The 21,543-nt window shown below is 38.8% G+C and overlaps 1 long non-coding RNA gene across 1 annotated transcript in view; it reads left to right on the top strand.

Moving 5' to 3' along the window:
- The window catches only part of LOC104853207, a 50,243-nt gene that overhangs the window by 5,749 nt on the left and 22,951 nt on the right, over positions 1 to 21,543 (top strand). Inside the window, exon 2 of the long non-coding RNA XR_777711.2 lies at positions 1,213 to 1,298. This is a non-coding gene — a long non-coding RNA (uncharacterized LOC104853207). The remainder of the gene's footprint in view (positions 1 to 1,212; positions 1,299 to 21,543) is intronic.

Consider the following 21,543-nt stretch of genomic DNA (forward strand, 5'->3'; position numbering starts at 1 on the left):
TTTTTTTTTTTTTTTTTTTTTTACCAGGGACTGGACTCAGGACCTTGCACTTGCAAGGCAGGTGGCTACACCACTGAGCTAAAATCTCTGGTCCAATTGATACATTTCTTAAATGTCTTTTGCATCCAACTTTTCTCATTTGCTCTGGAGTTTTGATTTACAGATTTATTCTGTGTGGGAAATTTTGTTCTTTCACAGTGCTCTCTGTAAGAAGCTGCTCTCTCTCACTCGTTAGGAGCCTGGTCTAGCACAAGCTATTGTGTTGGCAATTTTGGGGTCTTTGTAGTGTGGAAGATATGAGAGAACATGGATTGGGAAAGAAATGGTTTGGCCCATTTTCTGTTGGCCTGGCTCTCTGCCTCTACAGGAAGCTGCTCTATTAGGGCACAACCCTGAGCAACAACTGCTGTAGATAGTTTGATTCTCTATTTTAGGGGTGGATTCTTGTTTCAGTTCCCAGTTTGGAGGTGAGGTGGGCTTTGGTCCCCAGTCATGTGGGGAACTCCTTTATCTGACATTTTTATCTGACCCTGTAGATGTTATTATTTCTGACTGCCTCCACCTGATTTTAGTTCTGCAGTTGGGTAAACCTATACATCTGCTTTCTGTATCTGCTCTGTGTTACCACCTACAAATTTGCAATCTTGTATTAAGGACAAAAGGAATAATGGTGTTTTGAACATGGTTATATCATTAAAATCTATTTAAAAACTAATTTGGAAGGGGAGGTAGAAATTACATCATGAGCCTCAGGGTCCTCTTACACACAATGTCCAGTTTTATACTACATTTTATTTTCCAAATAGATAATGAATTATTTCTAGTGTCCCAAATTTTGTAGCTTCCAAATACCTACCCCAAATGTGAAATACCCATTGCTTCATTGCTTTGACTAAGAAATATTGGTTGACTGTTCATCATTCTTTTTAAGGAAATAAAATAGATTAGTCCTTTTGCTGAGTGCTTTGATTGGATGTGTCCCCCCATTTACGTGCTGTAAATTTAATCCTGGAATTTATGTGCTCTTGGTTGTTGGAGATGGGGCTAATGACTGCTGGAATTTATGTGCTAATGGCTTTTGGAGGTGGGGTGATTTTGGAAGATAATTAGGATTACATAAGGTAATGAGTTTGGAGCCCCCATTATAGCATTGGTGGCCTTATAAGAAAAGTAAAAAAGAACTGAACTAGCATCTTTACTTTGTCTCACCAGTGATGTCTTCCACCATGTTGTGATGTAGGACAAAGCTCACCCTTGCCAAGCAGATACCGGCACCATGTTCTGGGGCATGATCTCAGGTATAATAAGGAAAAGCAGACTAAGACACCAAGTAAATACATACATACACAGGGCTAGACACAAGTGGATGAAACTCTTGTTTGGTCAGAGAACTTTGGATAATGATTCCCTGGGAACTAAGGATGGCCTTGGCACTGAGCCTGAGTGGATGGATATTGGCTCTCTTTTATTAATTAATGATTTGCTAATTAATGACAATTTTGACTCCATGGGGGGGCTTTGGCGTGTAATTTTGTTCACTTATAGGAATAGAATAAGATGAAGTCATGGTGTCCAAATGTATCACATTTCTGCCTCTTCTCAGAGGTGGTTCCTTTTCACTCTTCTCAGGAAGGAAGTGCTTCTGGACAGGTCCAGCAAGTGTGGGTGAACAGTCATTGTTCCAGCCTCTTTTTCGATCACTGTCTTTACACAAATTAACTTATTTAACTCTTCAAATAATCAAAATTATGATTACCATCTCATAGATGTGGAAGTTGAGGTGTAGCTAAAGCACTTTCTGAACATCTGTAGCTAGTAAGTGACAAAGCTGGGAAGCCTGACTACTCCCGCTGGGGTCTATAGCAAATTCCCTCATCTCGGGAGGGACTTTTTCTTGTGGCACTGGGACTATCTCTTGTCCCTCCGAGAAGCTCAGTTATATGGACCTAGGGACATACCTCCTGGCCGTGTTCCCCTAATTCTCTTGCTGATGTAGGTGATGGGCTTGATGGTTGACAAAGTTCATTATTTTTTGCATAAGAGATAATCAGAGATTCTTCATGCTTCCATGTACCAGAGATACTTACCAGGTTCCCCACTCCTTGTCAGGGTTTGTGCTCAGGACTCTCCTCTTTTTCACTCAGCATTTCCAAAGCCAGTTCCTAGGGTGTGAGTCTCCCACTGACTGTGGAGGAGCTAAGGGTTCTTCCTGTGGCTCCAGGATTCTCTTTAGAGAGTAGAATGGCAATTTATTCCTATTGCTGCTGCCAAAGTCTCCTGGGGAAATGAACGCTTATGAGTATCAAGCCTGTGCTTGAGACTACTGATGTTCTTGCCAAGTCCAACCTGAGAGGGAGGGGGGAGAAAAGAAAAGGAAGGATGGGAGGGAGGAGGGAGCGAGGGAGAGAGAGAGAGAGAGAGAGAGAGAGAGAGAGAGAGAGAGGGAGAGAGAGAGAAATTATTTCCAGTGATATGGCATTTCTGAAGAAAGGATATGCTTGCTTATTTCTTGCACTTGTTTTTCAAGTACCTGCCTGCAGCCTACTGGGAGTTAATCTACTGTGAGGGAGTAATAGTCATATTTAAAAATGGTACAGTTAGCTGATTAAGCAGATTATTCAATTCACTCCTCAGGCCATCTATTCTCTCTCCATTTTCTTATTTTTCAGAGGCCAAGAGGAATAAAATAAGTAACCTGGAGTTAGGAGGCCTATTAGGGGAGACTTTAAAGAACAGTTTGTGGCACTTTCTAGTACATTCTGCCATTTTATTAAGGAGGAAACCTGAAGAAGACCAAAACCTGTGATTAAAAAAAGAGCTGCGGGGCAAAGTTAGCATGCAATATTTCTGAAAGAGAGAGAGAGAGAAAAAAAATTTAAAAATGAACCAGTAACATCAGAGGACATCTTAAATAGAATACAATTTTCCTCTGATAGTGGTAAACCACTCAGATCTACTGGGTAATACCTACAGATGGAGGCTGGTGAATCATGCTGTTACTATTGGTTCTTTTTCTTCCTTCTCTTTCCCTGAATGATCCCTGACCAGATAGCTTCATAAAGTGCCACCTGTAAGGCTCTATGGTCACTGCCTTCTTGAGTGGATTCAGATGAATTGAGGCTGAAAAGAGCCTGTCTTTGAGACAGAATAGGGAAATAACATAGGTGTAATGAATGAAATTTGCTAAATTGTTCTTTCAAATGACTTTCCTTTAGGTGAGAGTTTTAAAATCAATTTAGTGCTAGGATATTAGAAGACATTCCAAGTACAGTAGGCGATTTGAACCTGTGGGTTCCACATCCACCGATCTAACCAGTTGCCAATGGAAAATACTGTATTTGAGAAAAAAATTCCAGAACAAAAGCAAACTTGTCCTGTGCTGGGAACTACACTGAATTTATGTGAATGAAATAACATGTGGACATTTTACTAGGTATTATAAGTAATCTAGAAATGATGTCCTCAGTATACAGGAAAAATATATATATATTATATGCAAATACTATACCATTTTATTTAAGGACCTGAGGATCCAAGGATTTTAGTATCTATGAGGTGTTTGGATGTGGGAGTGGGGGGATGGGTTTGGAAATAATCTTTGAGGATACCAGCGCATGAACTGCAGTCCAAAGTACTCAAAAGCTCTGATCCAGAAATAATTTTTCAGCCATCAGTTTGGCTCTGGCTTCTGCTTAGATTGTCTCCACTGCCTTCAGCAGTGTGGCTGAGGTTACTCCACCCACCAGATGGGACAAGTCTGTGAATCATTGAAGTGGGGCAGCAAGCTGAATTGTGAGTGGCACCAACCAACAGGCCTGTAGCCTGGATGCGATAAAGAAGGAAAGAAGAAGAAAGTGTGTCTGGTTTTAAAGAGCTCCAGTTTTCCTGAATGGCTCTGTCATTTGCCACTCTTGCCTTTGGTTGAGTCTCTAGGTTTCCAGTTCCTTCATTCTTCCGACACAGACTCAGTAATGGTGACATTCCATTGAACTTCCAGGTCTTTGACCTTGGGCTGGTTGTATATCCTTGAGACTTCTTGTTCTATGGCCTCCATCTTTTGGCTGAACAGCTACTGGATTCTTTCAAATTTATCCTGAAGATAGTCACTGGCTCTTCTGTCTCTGATCCTATAAGCCTACATAATAAATATCCTTGCATAATTATACATATATTTTCTGTTGATTTGGTTCCTCTAGAGAACTCTAACTAATAGAAATTTTGGTATCAGGGAAGTGGGATCATTGCCATGACTATATTTAACCATGTGGTTCAGAAATCTTTGCAAGTGGATTGTGTGAGGAGTTTTGAAAAAAGTTTAGAGATGCTATTTGGGGAAACCTTAGAATGTGATAAGCAGGGTAAACAGAGATGAGAGATTCTGGTTTGAACTCAGGAAACCAGAATGTTAATAGGAATGCAGACAGTAAAGGCCAGCTTCAGGGATTTCAGTTGGGAACAAGGACTCCATTGGCAGTTGGATAAGAGGCCATGGGTGTTATATCCTAGCACAAAATTTGTCTTCATTTTGCCCATGTTTTGAAACTTTGTGGATGACTGAAATTAAGGGTGGTGGACTAAGTAATCTGGAGGAGGAAATTTCAAAGCAGCCTAATGTTCAGGCTGTGGCATGAGCACTGCTGACTGCTTTAAGCTATATATACAGTGACAATCAAGAGAAAGGAGCAAAGCTAAATGATTTGAAGAGTGCAGTTCCATCAGAAAGGAAATTCCTGCAAAATTGGGACCACAGAGAACTTGGTTGTTAAAAAGATTAGCATTATAAAGAAGATAAGTAGGGCTGGGGATTTAGATCAGTGGTTCTGCTGCCTGCCTCAAGAGTACAAGGACCTGAGTTTGAACCTTTGTCCAAAAAAAAAAAAGTTATTTGGGCTGGGGATTTAGCTTAGTGGTTCTGCCACCTGCCTTGTAAGTGTAAAGTTCTGGAGTTTGATCCCCAGTACAAAAAAGAAGACAAGTAGTTTTATCAGGACTATAGAAAAGATGATTTGAAAGTGTCTAAGCAAGAACCCATCCATCATGAGCTCAAAGGTGCACAGCTGCCAAGTTCTCATTAGAGAAGAGAGTCCATTGGCCCCCTATATGAGGAAGGCCAGCTAAAGAATTGGTTCCCTGGGGTTTGTTTCACAGTGCTCAGACACTCAGGCACTTAGGCACACAGAGGCTTCTGAAACCATTGTCTAAAGGGGCCAGTCTATGGCTCAGGCTGCGGGCAGATCTTGGCATCATTCACATGGTGCTGGTTTTTCAGGTATTTGAAATGAAATAGTTGCAGGTGTTGGGCAGTTTGTTTCAGCAACGTCAAAGTGATGAATCCAGGGTGGCTGAAGATCCTGAAGAAATAGTTTTGGAGTTGTAAGTTATAGTGCTATATTTTTGTCTGGATGTGAAATCAGAGACACTTGGGAACTTGCCTCCCTGCCCAGGTGGTGGATTGAAGGAAGGAAACACTCAGACTAAAATGTGGGCTCTGAGTCTATCAAGAGTGATTTACTTAAACCAAGCTCCATTTTCTTGCTTAGGAAATGCAGGCAATAATGCTTATTCTAGAAAGAATTCATGAGGATTTGAAGTGTTGTGTGCAAAATTCAATACATCTTTTTTCCTTTGGCTAAACATTTCAGTATAACAATGGCTAAAATCATTTTAGTGTGTAAATTACCTTAGGCTAACACCAGGTGCAAGCAAAACTTAAGCTTTTCAGTTTTACACAGAATAACAATTTGACTAGATTGTCAAATCTACACCATTTCTTTATGAGAATCAGAAAGCTGGAAGGAGAATAAATTTATAGAAAATCAACCTTTATTAAGCCTCCCATCACCTCCTCTCTAAGGAATGAAGTGAAGACTGGGTGGGAATGTCTTGGCTGTAAAGTTTGATTGCCTGTCCCCTTCTGTTCATGGAGCACTGGGCCAGGCCCTGGAGATGCTGACATGAAGAGCCCATGAGAAAAAGGATATCCTGCTGTGGGATGTTTATTGGGCATGCCACAAGAGTACATCTGAGATATAAGGTACTGTAGTGTGGAACACAGGACAAAGCAGGCTCATGGAGACCCTGATGGTAGTAAACATAGTCTTGCAGCTGAGAGGATCTAAAAGGGGCACTATGAACCCCATTCTGATATTTTTGCCCCTTTGTGACTTTCCTCTTGAGTGGGACTGGGGCCTGTTACATGGATCTAACCAAGAAAATATGACAAAGGTCGTAGGATGTCATTTTTGTGACATGTTGCCTTAGGTTGTAACTTGAGGCTTCCTAGCAAACTCCCTTGCTCACTTTTATGAAATAAGCTGCCAGACGCTGAGGGTGGCTTCTAGTTGACAGCATGCAAGAAAATGAAGACTTCATCCAAGAACTTGTAAGGACCTCAATCCTATCAACAATCACATGATCTTGAAAGAATATCCTTCCTGTTTGAACCTTGAGATGAGACTGCAGACCCAGTCAACAATTTGAGCAGAGCCTGTTAAGGAACTTAAAGTAGAGGAGACAGCTGAGCCATATCTGAGTCCTACTTCACAGACAATGGGAGGTTATAAATGTGTGTGTACTTTTAAACTAATAAATTAATGTCACAGTCACAGATTGCCAATAAGGATTTAAATGGGCTGGAGCAGCCATCCCTCTGCTGGGTATCTTTCCAAAAGAACTAAAAGAATCATATCACAGTGATGTATGTGCACCCATGTTTGTAGCGGTACAGGCCTCATATAATGTTGTGAAGGATGAAGTTATATCCCAGAGTCTTGAGGGAATCATCAGTGGATTTTCACCAGGAAAGTGAAGTATCAGAATTTTACTTGGGGAAAAAGAACAGGTGGTGATGGACCCAGAAGACTGCTTAAGAGTAATGTGCTATATGATCCTTAATGCACATCCTTCACTGAAAATTGGGCCCTTTAGTTTAAGTGACAAGAGATTACTTTATCCCATGCTGCAGGATTCAGTGTTGACAAAGGGACACTCTGTAAATCTTCAAATAATGCTGGCAGCAGCACAGCACACAGGAAAGCAAACCAATATCTAGAATCATTTCTGTAAGGATGAATTGCTTCTTCCTCCAGGGGAGAAGGCATATAGTGTAATTAAACTAGTAGCAGGTTAATTACCACTAGCTGGCTGGTATCTTCAAAGGCTCTATTGCTGGCAGATTAGAATCTAGATCAGCCATAGCAGAAGAGTCAGGATCACCCCCCAGCCACCATGGCTGCCTTAATCAAGTTTAGATCTTAAGAAGTTGCTCCAAGGCCCATGTGTTAATATTCCCAATTTGGTGCTATGGGGATGTGGTAGAACTTTTCCAAGGGGGGACTAGAGGAAGTGTTTAGACCACTGGACCCATATCCTTGAAGAAGATTGTGGAACTTTGGTCTCTTCTTCGTGTGTGTGTGTGTGCCATGGCCAGCAGGGAAGTAGTTTTGCTCTTCCATATGCTCCTGACATGATACCTGACTCATCATGGGCCCAAATGCAACAGAGCCTATTGATCGTGAACCAGAACCTTCAAAACTGTCAGCCAAAGTAAAGCTTTTCTCTTCATAAGGAGATTAGCTCAGCTATTTGTTTAAGTAATGGAAAGCTAATACAACTTACAGTCACTGAGTGGCTGAGGATGGGAGCTATCATCTTCTGAATATGTTATCCTATCTACCTGGCCATTCCCTGACATATACTCTCTGGTATGAGACAAGATGACCCACACATGCCTTCCCTAAAGTCTTCAAGGTCCAGCAGAACTGGGATCTGTTCAAGGACTATGTACCCATTAGAGTTTGCTACAGGTATAGACCTATGATCATTGCGTGTCTTCTACTTTCTTCTGGTTTGGGAACATTTGTAGTGGCTTTCTTCTCTCCTGAGATTGCCCCTGAATTTGCTGCACAGGGATGGAAGCCTTGGTTCTTTGAGGATAAGGTCCACGTCTGGCAATGTCAGGAGACCCAAACCCATCTCTCATGAGAGAACTCCAAGGCCTATTAGGGCTGGAATAATCCACCCCTTTGGGTGTGTAGAGATCTGACCTTAGACAGATAAACTGTCTCTCAAAAACCTCTAAAGTCCTGACTTCATTCACCTGAGCCCATAAAGCATACAACCCAAAAATTAACATGTGGTCAATAACGATGTGCCAAATATCTCAACTCCACTCTGGTTCCACCCCTGCCTTACACTATATAAGTCTGTACATTTCATCAATAAAACAAGCATTCCAGAAACCTCCCCAGAGTCTGCATGGTGATTCCGTGCCTTGCTCTCCCAGTCTGGGTTCCTTAACTTTGTTCTGTGAGTGGGCTCGAAGATGAAAAAAACAGTTCTTGAGTTCACAGTTTCTTCTAATGGAAAGTAGCTGCTTCTGAGAGCTTCCTTTGCACCTACCTGGACCTGTGGGAGTTGAGGAGGTTCTGGACTTCAAGTCTGGCCTAATTTCCTGATGGAATATGATTTTTATGTAGACTATGGACTATATTTCACACCACGGATCATTGAGTACTATAGCAGACCTAGCTATTTTCACTTTTATACTTTTGAGAGCCCTGCACCCCATGTAAGAAAATCAACCAGCCTGACGCTCAGATCTCTTAAATAAAATTGCAATTTTTTCACTGTTTATTGGCACGTTTTAGGCATACAGTACAATTACATTCATCATCTGGAACTTGTACCTCTACATGATGCAGTTTGGTTCTTATTATTCCCCATGCCCCTGCCCTTCCTTCTACCCCTCCACCCTTCACTATTCACAAAGACTTTGTTTCCAGTTTTTCCTTTTCTTGAATGTTTTCCTTTCCATTCCTTACTTTCCCCTACCCCTCCCACTTCCCTTTCCCCTTTAGATCTTTACTTCCTATTTCATATTATCTGTTATACATTTCAATCCTTATTTATATTTTCAATTTCTCATACCAAAGAAACTATTCGGTATTTACACATATGTGTATTATGTATTTCATTTATGAGTATGCCTCAATGTGCATCCACTTAGCTATAAATGTCTCTAATTTCTCATTCTTTATGGCTTAGTACTGCATTTCATAAAAAAACACACTTTCTTTATCCAGTCTCCTGTTGATGGGGAATTGGGCTGTTTCCAAATTTTAGCTATTGCACACGGTGCCACTATAAACATAGGTGCACATATATCACTGTGGCACAATTCTTTTAATTCTTTTGGGATGATACCCAGCAGAGGAATAGCTGGGTCAAATGGGATTTCTAATCCTAGTTTTTTGAGGTATCTCCATACTGATTTTCACAATGGTTGCTCCAGTTTTCACTCCCATCAACAATGGAGAAGTGCTCCTTACTCCCCACAACCCCACCAGCATTTGCTATTGGCTGATTTCTTGATAGCAGCAGTTCTTTCTCAGGTGAGGTGGAATCTCATTGTTGTTTTTATCTGCATCTCTCGAATGACCAGTGATGTGGAAAATTTTTCATATCTTTATTTGCTGCTTTTACTATTTTGCCTGAGAAATGTCTGTTCATTTCAGATGTCCATTTTTAAATAGGGTTTTCATATTTGGAGGGTCTGATTTTTATAAGTTCTTTATATATTCTAAATAGTAGTAGCTGGTAAACTTTTTTTCCCACATTGTAGGTTGCCTCTTAGCTCTACTGGTAGTTTCTCCTGCAGTGCAGAAGCTTTTAGTAAGATGAGATCCCAGTTGTTGATTCTTTGTTCTAGTTCCCACATGACTGAGGTTTTGTTCATAATGTCTTTTTATATGCCAGTGTCTTCAAGAGTTTTACCTAACTTCCAGAAACTTTAGTGTTTGTTTTAGAAGATTTGTGTGTGTGTGCAGGGGATCGAACTTGGGACCTTGCACCTGCAAGGCAGGTGGAGGGACCACTGAGCTAAATCTTCTGCCCCATTTCTGTTTTTTTTTCCAGCTTTAATTGAGTTTATTGGTATATTTTAGGGATACAGTACAGTTACATTCATTGTTGGGATCTTGTACCTCTACATGACAAGTCTTGATTCTCATTTTTTCCCCTTACCCTTGCCCTCCCTTCACCCCCTCCTCCCTTCCCCATCTATAAACACTTTATTTTCATCTTTTCATTCTCTCACATTTTTTTCTTTTCCCTTATTACCCCTCCCCATTTCTGTTTTGATATTTAGATCTTTAACCCACTTTGATTTTAGTTTAGTGCATGGTGATAGATATGGGTCTAGTTTTAATCTTTGGCAGGTTGAAACCCAATTTTTCCAGCACCATTTTATTAAAGAGGCTATCTTTCCTTCAGTGAGGTTGCTTGGATCCTTTGTTAAAGATGAGGTGGCTGCATCTTCGACAAAGGAGCTCACCATCCTCAGTGGAGGAAAGATAGCCTCTTTAATAAATGGTGTTGGAAAAACTGGATATCAACCTGCCACAGATTAAAATTAGACCCTTATCTTTCGCCATGCACTAAATTAAAATCCAAATGGATTAAAGATCTAAATATTAAAACAGAAACATTAAACTTGCTGGAAAGTAAGTTAGGCAGAACTCTGGAAGACATTGGTATAGGAAAAGACTTTATGAACAAATCCTCAGTAGCACGGGAACTAGCAGAAAGAATCAACAACTGGGATCTCATCTTACTAAAAAGCTTCTGTACTTCAAAAGAAACCATCAGCAGAACTAAGAGACAATCTACAATGTGGGAAAAAATTTTTACCAGCTGTACCTCAGACAAAGGACTATTATCAAGGATATATAAAGAACTCAAAACAATCAGTCCCCCCAAATATAAAGACCCGATCCAAAAATGGGCATCCGAAATGAACAGACATTTCTCATACAAAGAAGTGAAAGCAGCAAGAAAATATATGAAAAAATGTTCCACATCACTGGTCATTCGAGAGATGCAGATGAAAACAACACTGAGATTCCACCTCACCCCACAAAGAATGGCTGCTATCAAGAAATCACACAATAACAAATGTTGGCGGGGTTGTGGGGAGAAAGGAACCCTCCTCCATTGTTGGTGGGAGTGCAGACTAGTGCAACCACTATGGAAATCAATATGGAGATACCTCAAAGAGCTTGGACTGGAGGTTCCATTTGACCCAGCCATCCCTCTGTTGGGTATCTTTCCAAGAGAACTAAAAGAATCATATCACAGAGAAGTATGTGCACCCATGTTTATAGCGGCACAGTTTGTAATAGCTAAATCTTGGAAACAACCTATTTGCCCATCCGTTGGAAACTGGATAAAGAAGTTGTGGTTTTTCTATAAAATGGAATATTACTCAGCCATAAAGAGCGAGAGAATAGATTCATTCATAGGAAAATGGATACATATTGAAGATATACTCCTAAGTGAAATAAATAAGTCCCACATGTGTAAATACCAAATAGTTTCCCTGGTGTGAATATTCTGCAACAATGCATAAGATTCTAATAAGATTACTGACATTTAGAAATGGGAGGAAAGGAGCTAAAGGTGTAGGGAAGGTGTGATACGTAGGGGAAGAACAAAAAGGGAAAAGAAAAAAATGTGAGAGAATGAAAAGATGAAAATAAAGTGTTTGTAGATGGGGAGGGGAGGAGGGGGTGAAGGGAGGGCAGAGGTAAGGGGAAAAAAATGAGAATCAAGACTTGCCATGTAAAGGTACATGATCCCAACAATGAATGTAACTACTGTATCCCTAAATGTACCAATAAACTCAATTAAAAAAAAAAAAAGATGAGGTGGCTGAATATGTCTGGAGTTGTGTCTGTATCTACTAATCTATTCCACTAATCCTCTTGTCTGTTTCTTTGTCAGTGCAATGCTGTTTTTATCACAGTTGCTTTGTAGTATAATTTGAAGTGGAGGATTGTGATACCCCCTGTCATGTCTCTGTTGCCTAGAATTGCCTCTACTATTCCAGGTCTCTTCTCATCCCAATGAATTTTTGGATTGTTTTCTCTAGTTCTGTGAAATATACTTTTGGGATTTCAATTGGGATTACACTAAATCTATATAGCAGTATTGGAAGTATAGCCATTTCCACTGTATTGGTTCTTCTTATTCAGGAACAAGGGAAGTCTTTCCATTTCTTGTATCTTCTTCAATCTCTTTTTTCAGAGTGTTTTTGTTTTTCACAAAGAGGTCTTTTGCTTCCTTAATTAGATCAATTCCTAGATATTTCATTTTTTTGGGGGGGTGCTATGGTAAAAGGAATTGTTTCCCTAATTTCTCTCTCAGTAAGTCTCTTATTTGCGTATAAGAAAGGTATTGATTTTTGAGTGTTGAACTTGTATTCATCTACTCTACTGAATCTTGCATTTAAGTCTAGAAGTTTTGGTTTGGGTTCATCATCAGCAAATAATGACAGCTTAATTTCTTCCTTTCCTATCTTTATTCCTTTTATTTCATTCTCTTATCTAATTATTGTGCCTAATGTTTTCAGAACTATATTGAACAGAAGTGGTGATAGTGGACATCCTTGTGTTGTTCCTGACTTTGGCATGAAAGTTTTCAGTTTTTGACCATTTAGTGTGATTTTGGCTGTTGGTTTTTTATAGATAGCCTATATCAGGTTGAGATAAAGATCATCTATTACAATTTTCTCTAGGGCTTTTATCATAAATCGTTGTTGGATTTTGTCCAATGCTTTTTCTGCATATATTGAGATGATTCTATGTTATTTGTCCTCAGCTCTGTTAATATAGTATATTATATTTATTGATTTGTGTACATTGAACCATCTTTGCATCCCTGGAATAAACCCAACTTGGTCAGGATATATGCTGTTCTTGATAACACTCTGTATTCTGTTTGACAGTATCTTTTGTTGTTTTTGTTGTAAAACAGAAAGCTTTTAATAATGAAAAAAGGACAGAGTTTTGTAACCAATCACTTATTTTCTTCTAAAAACACATAACCCCATTAACTTTTTCCTTTATACAACCATCTAGAAACTATAAAACAGTACCACATTGTGGATTCAACCTACTTATCAAGAAGGGAACTCCACATGTCATAGGAATACTAACTACATAAGGAAAAAAGAGAGCTAATAGCATAGTCACAGATAAAACATGAGTCCAAGCAAGGATCTTATCCAGACATCACCTTTTCCACTTACCAGAGTGGAGAGTAAGAAAGAAAGCAAAGGAGGAAAAAGAGGGAAAGAAAGAATCACCAACAGGGGACTAATCACAATCCATAGTTATTTTTGACAACTATAGCTCAGAATTTCATAGAATAGTATCATCTGACCAACACAGTGTGGAGGAGGGAGGTTGTGTGAAAGAAACCTAAGTACAGGGACAGAGTTTGAAAATAAAACACATTTTTTAACCCTATTTCCATCCTAAATATTCTTTGTTGATACAAACATCTGTGCTAACCCAGAAAATGTCAAGAAACTAATTTTCACAATGTGATAAATCTTTAAGAGTTTTGTTTTTTTGCAACTAAAATGGGAGTGGCTCACAATTTTACTTTACATTTCAAAACAACTTCATGAATAATTACTCTTCAGGGATTTCCCACAATGTTTCTCTCTATTTCTTCCATGCATGTATGGATGTGGATGATCAAAAAAGTGTAGGTAGGGACTTCAAAGGTAGTGACCAAGGGATAGTGAGATTGAATCCTTGCTTTTTCAAGTCTTTCTAGTAGTACTGCAATCTGTCCTCTGACATGCAGTAGTAGAGAGGAAAGGGGGTGTAGAGGAAGTTTAGTCATGTAACTGGTTTGAAGGTATGTAAGATGCAGTTGTGAAATTAACAAACATACTGAATTCAAGGAAAACAATAGGTTATTTGACTGTCCTTAGGTTGATGGCGCCATAAAAAAGAAGCAAACACAACAAAACTGAAGGTGATATTGATTTAGTAATAAAAGGAACCAAAAGTTTGCTGTAAGGAAACATATTTCAGTTGAAAATTAGTATAATGATGCTCCTCTTTCCAGGGGCCACTCATCTTGTCCCTTTCACTTCCTCTTCCACTAAGCTTTTATTTGTTTTGTTTTGTTTTTGGTACTGGGGATTGAATTCAGGACCCTGCATTTGGAAGGCAGGCAGTAGCACCACTGAGCTAAATCCCCGGCTTCCTTTTCCAGTAGGAATTAAGAAAATATGTTCTGGAAAGTTGTTTCTTAGGCAAATCAGTGTCAGTTTTGACAATTCATACAAGAAAGGAATCATGAGTCACACCAAGCAACAGGCTTCTCTACATTCCTAGGTAAATCCTCTTATTGTTTAACTTAAACTTTTCCTGATTTAGTGAGATTTTACTTTTCATATTTGCTGAATGGAGTGGGGTTAATGCTGGTTAGTTGGTTAATTTGTAACACTGAAAAGTACTCATTTCTTATGCTATAATAAAATGAACTATTGCCAATTACCAAGATTACATTGCATAGTCTTACAATGCTTAAAAGCTGGGAGATTAAGATTTAGTATGGACTATGTTTGTAATACAGATAGATATATATTTAGAAAATCTTTAACTTTCCTTGCTTTAACTATTGAAAACAATCTTTTTTTCAATGAGGTAAAAAAAAATGGACTAAGGAGATAAAAGTGATTTTTCACCTTTTTACAAAGCTTGACCAGAAACTGAACTCTCACAAGTCACTACAGATAATGATACTAGCTTCTTATGAATTGAAAAAAGTACAGTGATTTTTGTACTAAGAGAGCCATGGGTTCAATAAGATTATTTTTAATCTAAGAAGTGATGCTCATTTAAAAATTTAAATATATAATAAATACTTATTTTGTGTTAGGTAAGTTTTATGCAAGCTATTACAATAACAACAACTTGAAACCTGTTTACCAAATTAGCATATTCACTTCAGAGAATCTAATATTTTTAAATAAAATAATACCACTGATTTGGTAATTTTTCAAATTAGTTTCTTTACAATAAAAAATTTTTCTAGTCACTGCTTAGAAAATTGCATTTGGGAATAAAGAACTATTTCCTGAAAAATGCCAAGTGATGCAGAAAATGATAGGAAAATAAAGGAAGCTCTTCCCAGCAACATAACAACCACTGCTAGAGGGACGGAGAGGCATCACCTGCATGTCTATAAACTCACACTCTTTCCTAGCTGATTTGTTTCTGCTGCTAAGGTCATCCAAAAACTTCTTGCTCCTATTAGCTTCAAAATTGTATTACTCTCCAAGTAAATGTCTGTGTGCTACTTGCATAACTCAGTGCAAAATTTTCTTTCTTACCTTGCCTTAGTTCATCTTGAGAAATGAACTGTTTTCTCTAGTTGTGAATGTACTTTAGTGAAATCATTGTGGAAAGATAAAAAATATCAGTAAGTTACTTCTAATAAGAGGTCAGTTAAAACAGAAATCTCACCTTTAAATACTGGTAGTGATGGAGCCTAGGAGGATGACCCCACATTCCTTTAAGGGTTCATGCAGGTAATTGCTGAGGCACTTGTTTGCCAGTATCTTACTGAGGATTTTTGTGTCTATGTTCGTTAGGGAGATTGGCCTATAGTTCTCTTTTTTAGTTGGGTTTCTCTGCTTTTGGAATCAAAGTAACATTTGCTTCCAGGAATGAATTTGGAAGTATTGCTTCCCTTTCAATTTCATTGAAGAGTTCAAAGAGTATTGGCAATAGTTCTCTAAATGTTTTGGAAAATTCAGCAGTGAAGCCATCAGGACCTGGGTTTTTCTTTGTTGGTAAATTTTTAATTACATTTTCAAATTGACTGATTGCAATTGGGGTGTTTAGAATTTTTGTATCTTCTTTGTTCAACTTTGGTAATTCCTATGTATCTAGAAATCTGTCCATTTGTTTTGAGTTTTCCATTTTATTAGAGTGCAGGTTCTCCAAGTAGGTACTGATGATCCATTGGATTTCTGCTGGATCTGTTGTGACTTCACCTTTTTCATTCTTAATTGCATGGATTTGAGCCTTTTCTTTCCTTTTTTTGATAAGGTTAACTAAGGCTTTATCTATTTTATTTATTCTGCTAAAAAACAACACTTTACTTCTATTTTTTTGGCACAGGGGATCAAACTCAGGACCTTGTGCTTGTGAGGCAGGCAGCAGAACCATTGAGCTAAATCTCTGGCCCCAATTCATTGGCTTTTTGTATCATTCTCTTAGTCTTCATCATATTGATTTTTTCTCTGACCTTTATAGTTTCCTTCTTTGTATGAAGTTTAGATTTGTCTTGCTTTTCTTTTTGTAGGAACTCTAGGGTTAGCATTTGGTTATTTGCACTCACTCTATTTTCCTAGTATGGGCATTCACTGGTATGAATGGTCCTCATAGAAGTGCTTTCATTATGTCCAATAGATTCCTGTATGTTTTATTGGAAATATATTTTAATTGTAGAAACTGTCTACTTTCTTTTTAATTTTCTCTGTGATCCATTGGTTGAATTGGAGAGTGCTATTCAGTTTCCATGTGTTTGTGGAGTTCTTGCATTTTCTTATGCTATTGATCACCAGTTTAACTGCACTATGGTCTGATAATATAAATGGGATAACTGCAATTCATTTGTATTCACTTAAACATGTTCTATGAGCTAGCATGTGATCTATTTTTGGAGAACGACATGTGTATGTTTTGATTTTGTGGGCTGGAACACTGTGTAGACATTTATTAAGTCCATTTGTTCAAAAGCTTGGTTCATTTCTAGTATTTCATTGAATTTTTTAAATCTAGATGACCTATTTTTTAAATCTAGTTAGGTACTGAGGTCCCTTACTACAATTGTATTAATGCTTATTTGGGTTTTCCTACCCATTAATATTTGTTTTGTATAGTTGGGGGAATTAGTATTTGGTGTATATATATTTATGATTGTCATCTCTTCCTCTTGGATTGTTCCTTCTACAAGGATGTAGAGATTTTGTCTCTCTTAATTAGTTTTCTTTCTTAATTAGTTTTTGTTTGCAATCTACTTTGTCTGCAAATAAGACAGCTACCCCTGCTTTTTTTTCTGGGTTCTTGTTGCATTTAGAAGTGTTTTCCATCCTTTTAATTTTAGTCTATGAATTTACTTTTTAATTAGGTGTGTTTCTTGTATACAGCATAATGTTAGATTTTGCTTCTTAATTTATTCTGGCAGTCTATTTCTTTTGATTGATGAATTGAGGCCATTAACATTGATTGTTATAACTAATATGTACTGACTTATCCTTGTCATATTTTCCTTTTATTTATTTTTTTCCCTCTTCCTTTAATTTGTTGCCTTGCCTGATGGCTTTGCTCCACTAGGCCTCATGGAGTTGTAAGCATCATTATCTTTTTTTAGGCTATTTTAAAGAATTGTATGAAGTGCTGGTTTCCTATTCATGAAGTTTCTCAGGTGTTCTTTGTAGTGGAAGTATCTTATTTCCCCATCAATTTTAAAAGATTGTTTTGCAGAATTCCTTAATCTAGGTTGGAGGTTGTTTTCTTTTAGGGCTTAGAGTACCCCTCTCCTGGCTCGCTTTGACTTGAGGGTTTGTGTTGAAAAGTCTGCTGTGATTCTGATGCACTTTCCTCTGTATGTGATTTGTGTCTTTTCTCTAAGGTCTTGTAGTATTGTGTTCCTCCATTATGTTTCCAGGATCTTAACTATTATATGTTGACGTATAGATTTTGTTTTTTGATCATGACTAGTTGGAATCTGATTTGCCTCACTTATCTGTATGACAAATTCTTTTTCTCTGTTTGGGAAGTTTTCTGTCATTAATTCTGTGAACAGTTTTTTTAAATGACATTTGTACTTCTCCTGTTTTCTCAGGGACTCCTATCAGTCTTATGTTATTCTTCTTTATGTCATCTAGAAGCTGTTGGATTGATTCCTCATGGCCCCTTGCTATTTTTAAGAGATGTCTCTTTTCATGATTGCTAACTATAATCCTGGCTTCTATATCTGATATTCTATCTTCACATTGGCTCATTCTGCTTGTGAAAACTTTCAATGGAGTTTTTACTCTTCTGGATATCTGTTTGGATGTATTTTATGGATTCCATTTCTTTCCTATATTGGGAATTCATGGTTTTAATTTCTTTTCTATGCTGGGCATTTATGACTTTCATCATGGTCCTGAGCTCATCTATTTTTTTTTAAATCTATTTCTGTTCTAGAGTTTCTAATCATCTTTCATTCTGGTTACCACCTCTGTAGTTATCTGGGAAATTATTTCTGATTTGAATTTTTCTAAAGCCACATTCATCTGTTTTGTTACTTACTGTGCTATCAGTTCAGGGTGTCCAGGTGGTTGATTATCAGATTTGTTCACCTTGTTTTCCTCAGAATTTGTCTTTGGTGAGGTGGAAGTCTGGGTTTGCGCCTTGCTTGGGTGTCTTTTCATTTCTATTTTTGCTGTTGGTTCTATTTTTGGTTTAATTCCTGGGTTGATACTTCAATATTGCTTATTGTAAGTATCTTTGTTGCTTTTATTTAGAACCCTTATGGAATGATTGCTTCTCAGAGGTGTCTTCTAAGTATAGTCAGTCTTTAGGACTTGAGTCTCTAATGACACTTAGGCAATCTTATTTTCAGTATTCCAGGAATATCAGCTGATAAGATTGATCACAATACCTTAGCCCAAGTGATACATTTAGCAAAATAATACCATCAAACATAGCTTAGAAAATGACAATTTGTGGTAGTTATTAATCTATCACCTTTAAGCATGTGGATTAAAAAAAAACTAAGGACCAGCTCAAAATATGTTTATAATGAATAAACTATTTAATATAGCAACTTTGCTCTTCAGGATTAGGAATTAGAAAGTGTTTGGGAGGGAGGGGTAGATAGGTGGAAGGATATGGAAAGGTTAGAAGTGAGGCCAGAGCACACAGAGAAGAGGACATAAACTTTGGGAAACTGTTGGAGACAAGAGAAAAAGACAGAATGAAAGAACAAAGACAAGAACAGAACAAACTAGCAGCAATAGGGAAACTAGTAACTCTATTCACTTTCCTATAAAATTAATGCCAACTGAAAGAAGGAAAATGAGAGAAGAAAAGAAAAGGAAAGAAATCTGAATTAGGACAGGAACAGTGAGAGTGATGAAGAACAAAGAGGGAGAAAGAAAGAGAGAAATAAAAAGAAAAAAGAGAAAAAATAAATTTGAATACATAAATAAATATTAAAATTAAAATAAGAGAAAAAGTAATTAAAAAAATAAAAATAAAGGCCCACCTTCAGGGTATGTCTCTGTTGTCACAATAGACATCTTGGGCAGCAGTGTGCAGATCTAAGTCAATTAATCTTAGCAAGCTAGCAACAGTCCTCTAAGATTCAGTCTGATTTCTGTCTGTAAGGCCCTGACCTTTTGCTGGGTTGAACTCTGCCAAGTTTTACTCCAGGTTCCAGCTGCCCTTCACCTGAATATCTTCCAGGTTCTGACGGGGGTGGTGGTGATCCCTCCAACCTACCAACTATGGTGGTCTGGTGTGCCTTTATTGCAGAGGTTTTCTTCATTTTCCCAATGGGCTTCAATTTTCATATGGAGCCTTAGAGAGGTCCTCTCTCTGTTGTTCACTTCTGCTCTTATCTTCCGGAGCTCAGAACAATGGCTTTATAACCCCCTGCACCTCTGCAGTGTAGATCTAGGGATGGGGATGGGCCAGAGGTGGGGTCCCTGAATGGTGTGAAGGTGCTGCTGGTGAGCTGCTGAAGCTCCTCTGAGGCCAGGAGGTAGTGCTGCTGGCAGCCCATGTGGCTCTGTGGAGGCTGGAGGCAGCGCTTAAAATTGTAATTTTAAGCTCTTTACTTTTGGCAAACTCTGTTACACAGTAATAGACAACTGAGATGTGCTAGATCAATAGCCAGCAGCCCATGATGCTCATCTAGGTGTATGAACAAAGCTCACTTCTTAATAGAGCCTCATAATGTACAGGGTCTGCTTTTCAAAGAGTCATTTTCTGCATGTTCCAAAAGACTGGGAGTCTATGCTGCAAATCTATTGAGGCTTGCTAGGAATTCCATGTGTTCTTCTAATCTACTATGGAGACTTTGGACCCTTGGGATTTGCCAAGTTATGACTCACTTGGAAAACCTGTCTCACAGCCAGGAACTGTCACAAAACCCCAAGAGCTCTGACAGCCTTCTAAATCACCTGACATGGAGGCAAATAAACACATGTAGTAGGACTTCTGTAGGACCTGCTTTGTCCTGCAGTGACCACAGGAGAAGAAGTTGAGGTTGCATGGGGACTCTTCCTGGTGTTTAGGCCCTACCCTCTCCTTTGACTAAGAATGTGTTATGAGCTGACCAGCATGGTCTTTGTGAAAGCTCTGAGCAGACTGAGGGAAGTGGGGGCAGACACAAAGGTCCCAATCTGGAAAGCTGGGTTGCATGATCACAGGGCAGGCCTACACTGGCCACAATGACTCCTCCCACACCTGGGTACTTCTTACTCATGTCTCTTGTCTTGTGGTCTCATAACTGCCTAATTCCTCATCCTTCTAGGTGAGTCTGGTTAGGAAATCCCCTTAAGATGAAACCAGCCCACAATACTGGGGCCTCAAAGCTTTTTAATCCCTTGTGAATTGAGCTTCATGGAGAGATGGGAGCTGGCCACCACAGTAGAGAAAAAATTACATCCTCAGGCTTTGGGTAAGAGGTTGGGTCTCTCTGTGTAAGAACCAGGGGTCATGGGTGGTGCAAGTGTCTGCACCTAGCCTGTGGGTGTGTTGCCCAGAGAAGCAGAGGGCTAAGGGCAGGGCCAGCAGGACTGTGAAGCAGGACTGTGATGGTGTCTATACTCTTAAAAGCAGTGTCCAGATGACTACTCTGCCTGGTACTGAGTTTGGGTGGTGGCTGCAGTTGGAGGCATTAGGGTGCTCATTCCAAAGCCAGGGCTCAGGACTGGTTTCAAGGCTACAGGTGTGCAGCTTTGTGTGTGTGTGTGTGTGTGTGTATTTATGCATGGGAGTGTGTGGGTAGCTGTGTGTGTGTGTGCAGTATATGTGTGCATTGTATATGTGCATATTGTATATGGTGTGTTGTATGTGGGTTTATATGTGGTGTTCTGTGTGGGTAGTGTACTGTTTATGTGTATTACATGTATGGGATTTATTGTGTGGTATGGTATATAGTATGGTCTGTGTGTGTGTGTGTTGTATGTATTGTGTTGTGATGTGGTATATGGTGTAGTGCATCTTGTATGTGTGCATGTGTGTGTATAGTGTGTGCCGAGGTCTTGTATATATCTGTGATAATGATAATGAAAATGGTGAAAGGAATGAAAGAAGTAGAGCCCAAATTCCTGGAAAATCTCTGGTTATTCCCAGAAAAGACATGAACATTCTTTCCCTTTATTAATCCATTCCTCCTCTGCATTTTTTAATTTTTTAATCCATGGCACCCCCTCTCCCAGTCTGCCAGAACTGAGAAGCCAATTAGCAAATATGATTCCTGCTTCTCCATTTGGCCACTGAATAGACTTTCAGTGATGGCAATGAGTCTTGGTTTCCTCTTTGGTTTCATGACACTGAAAATAAATTCCTGTGGAGGGTCTCTCTTAGGATTGGGCCAACATATGGCTGAGTAACAGCCCAGTCACTTATTTTCTTTAAAAAGATGCATCTGCATTGAAGTGACACATTTAATCAA

This window comes from Fukomys damarensis, unplaced genomic scaffold, assembly GCF_012274545.1.
Source record: "Fukomys damarensis isolate Sample0158 unplaced genomic scaffold, DMR_v1.0_HiC HiC_scaffold_5, whole genome shotgun sequence".
NCBI classification, from domain to species: domain Eukaryota; kingdom Metazoa; phylum Chordata; class Mammalia; order Rodentia; family Bathyergidae; genus Fukomys; species Fukomys damarensis.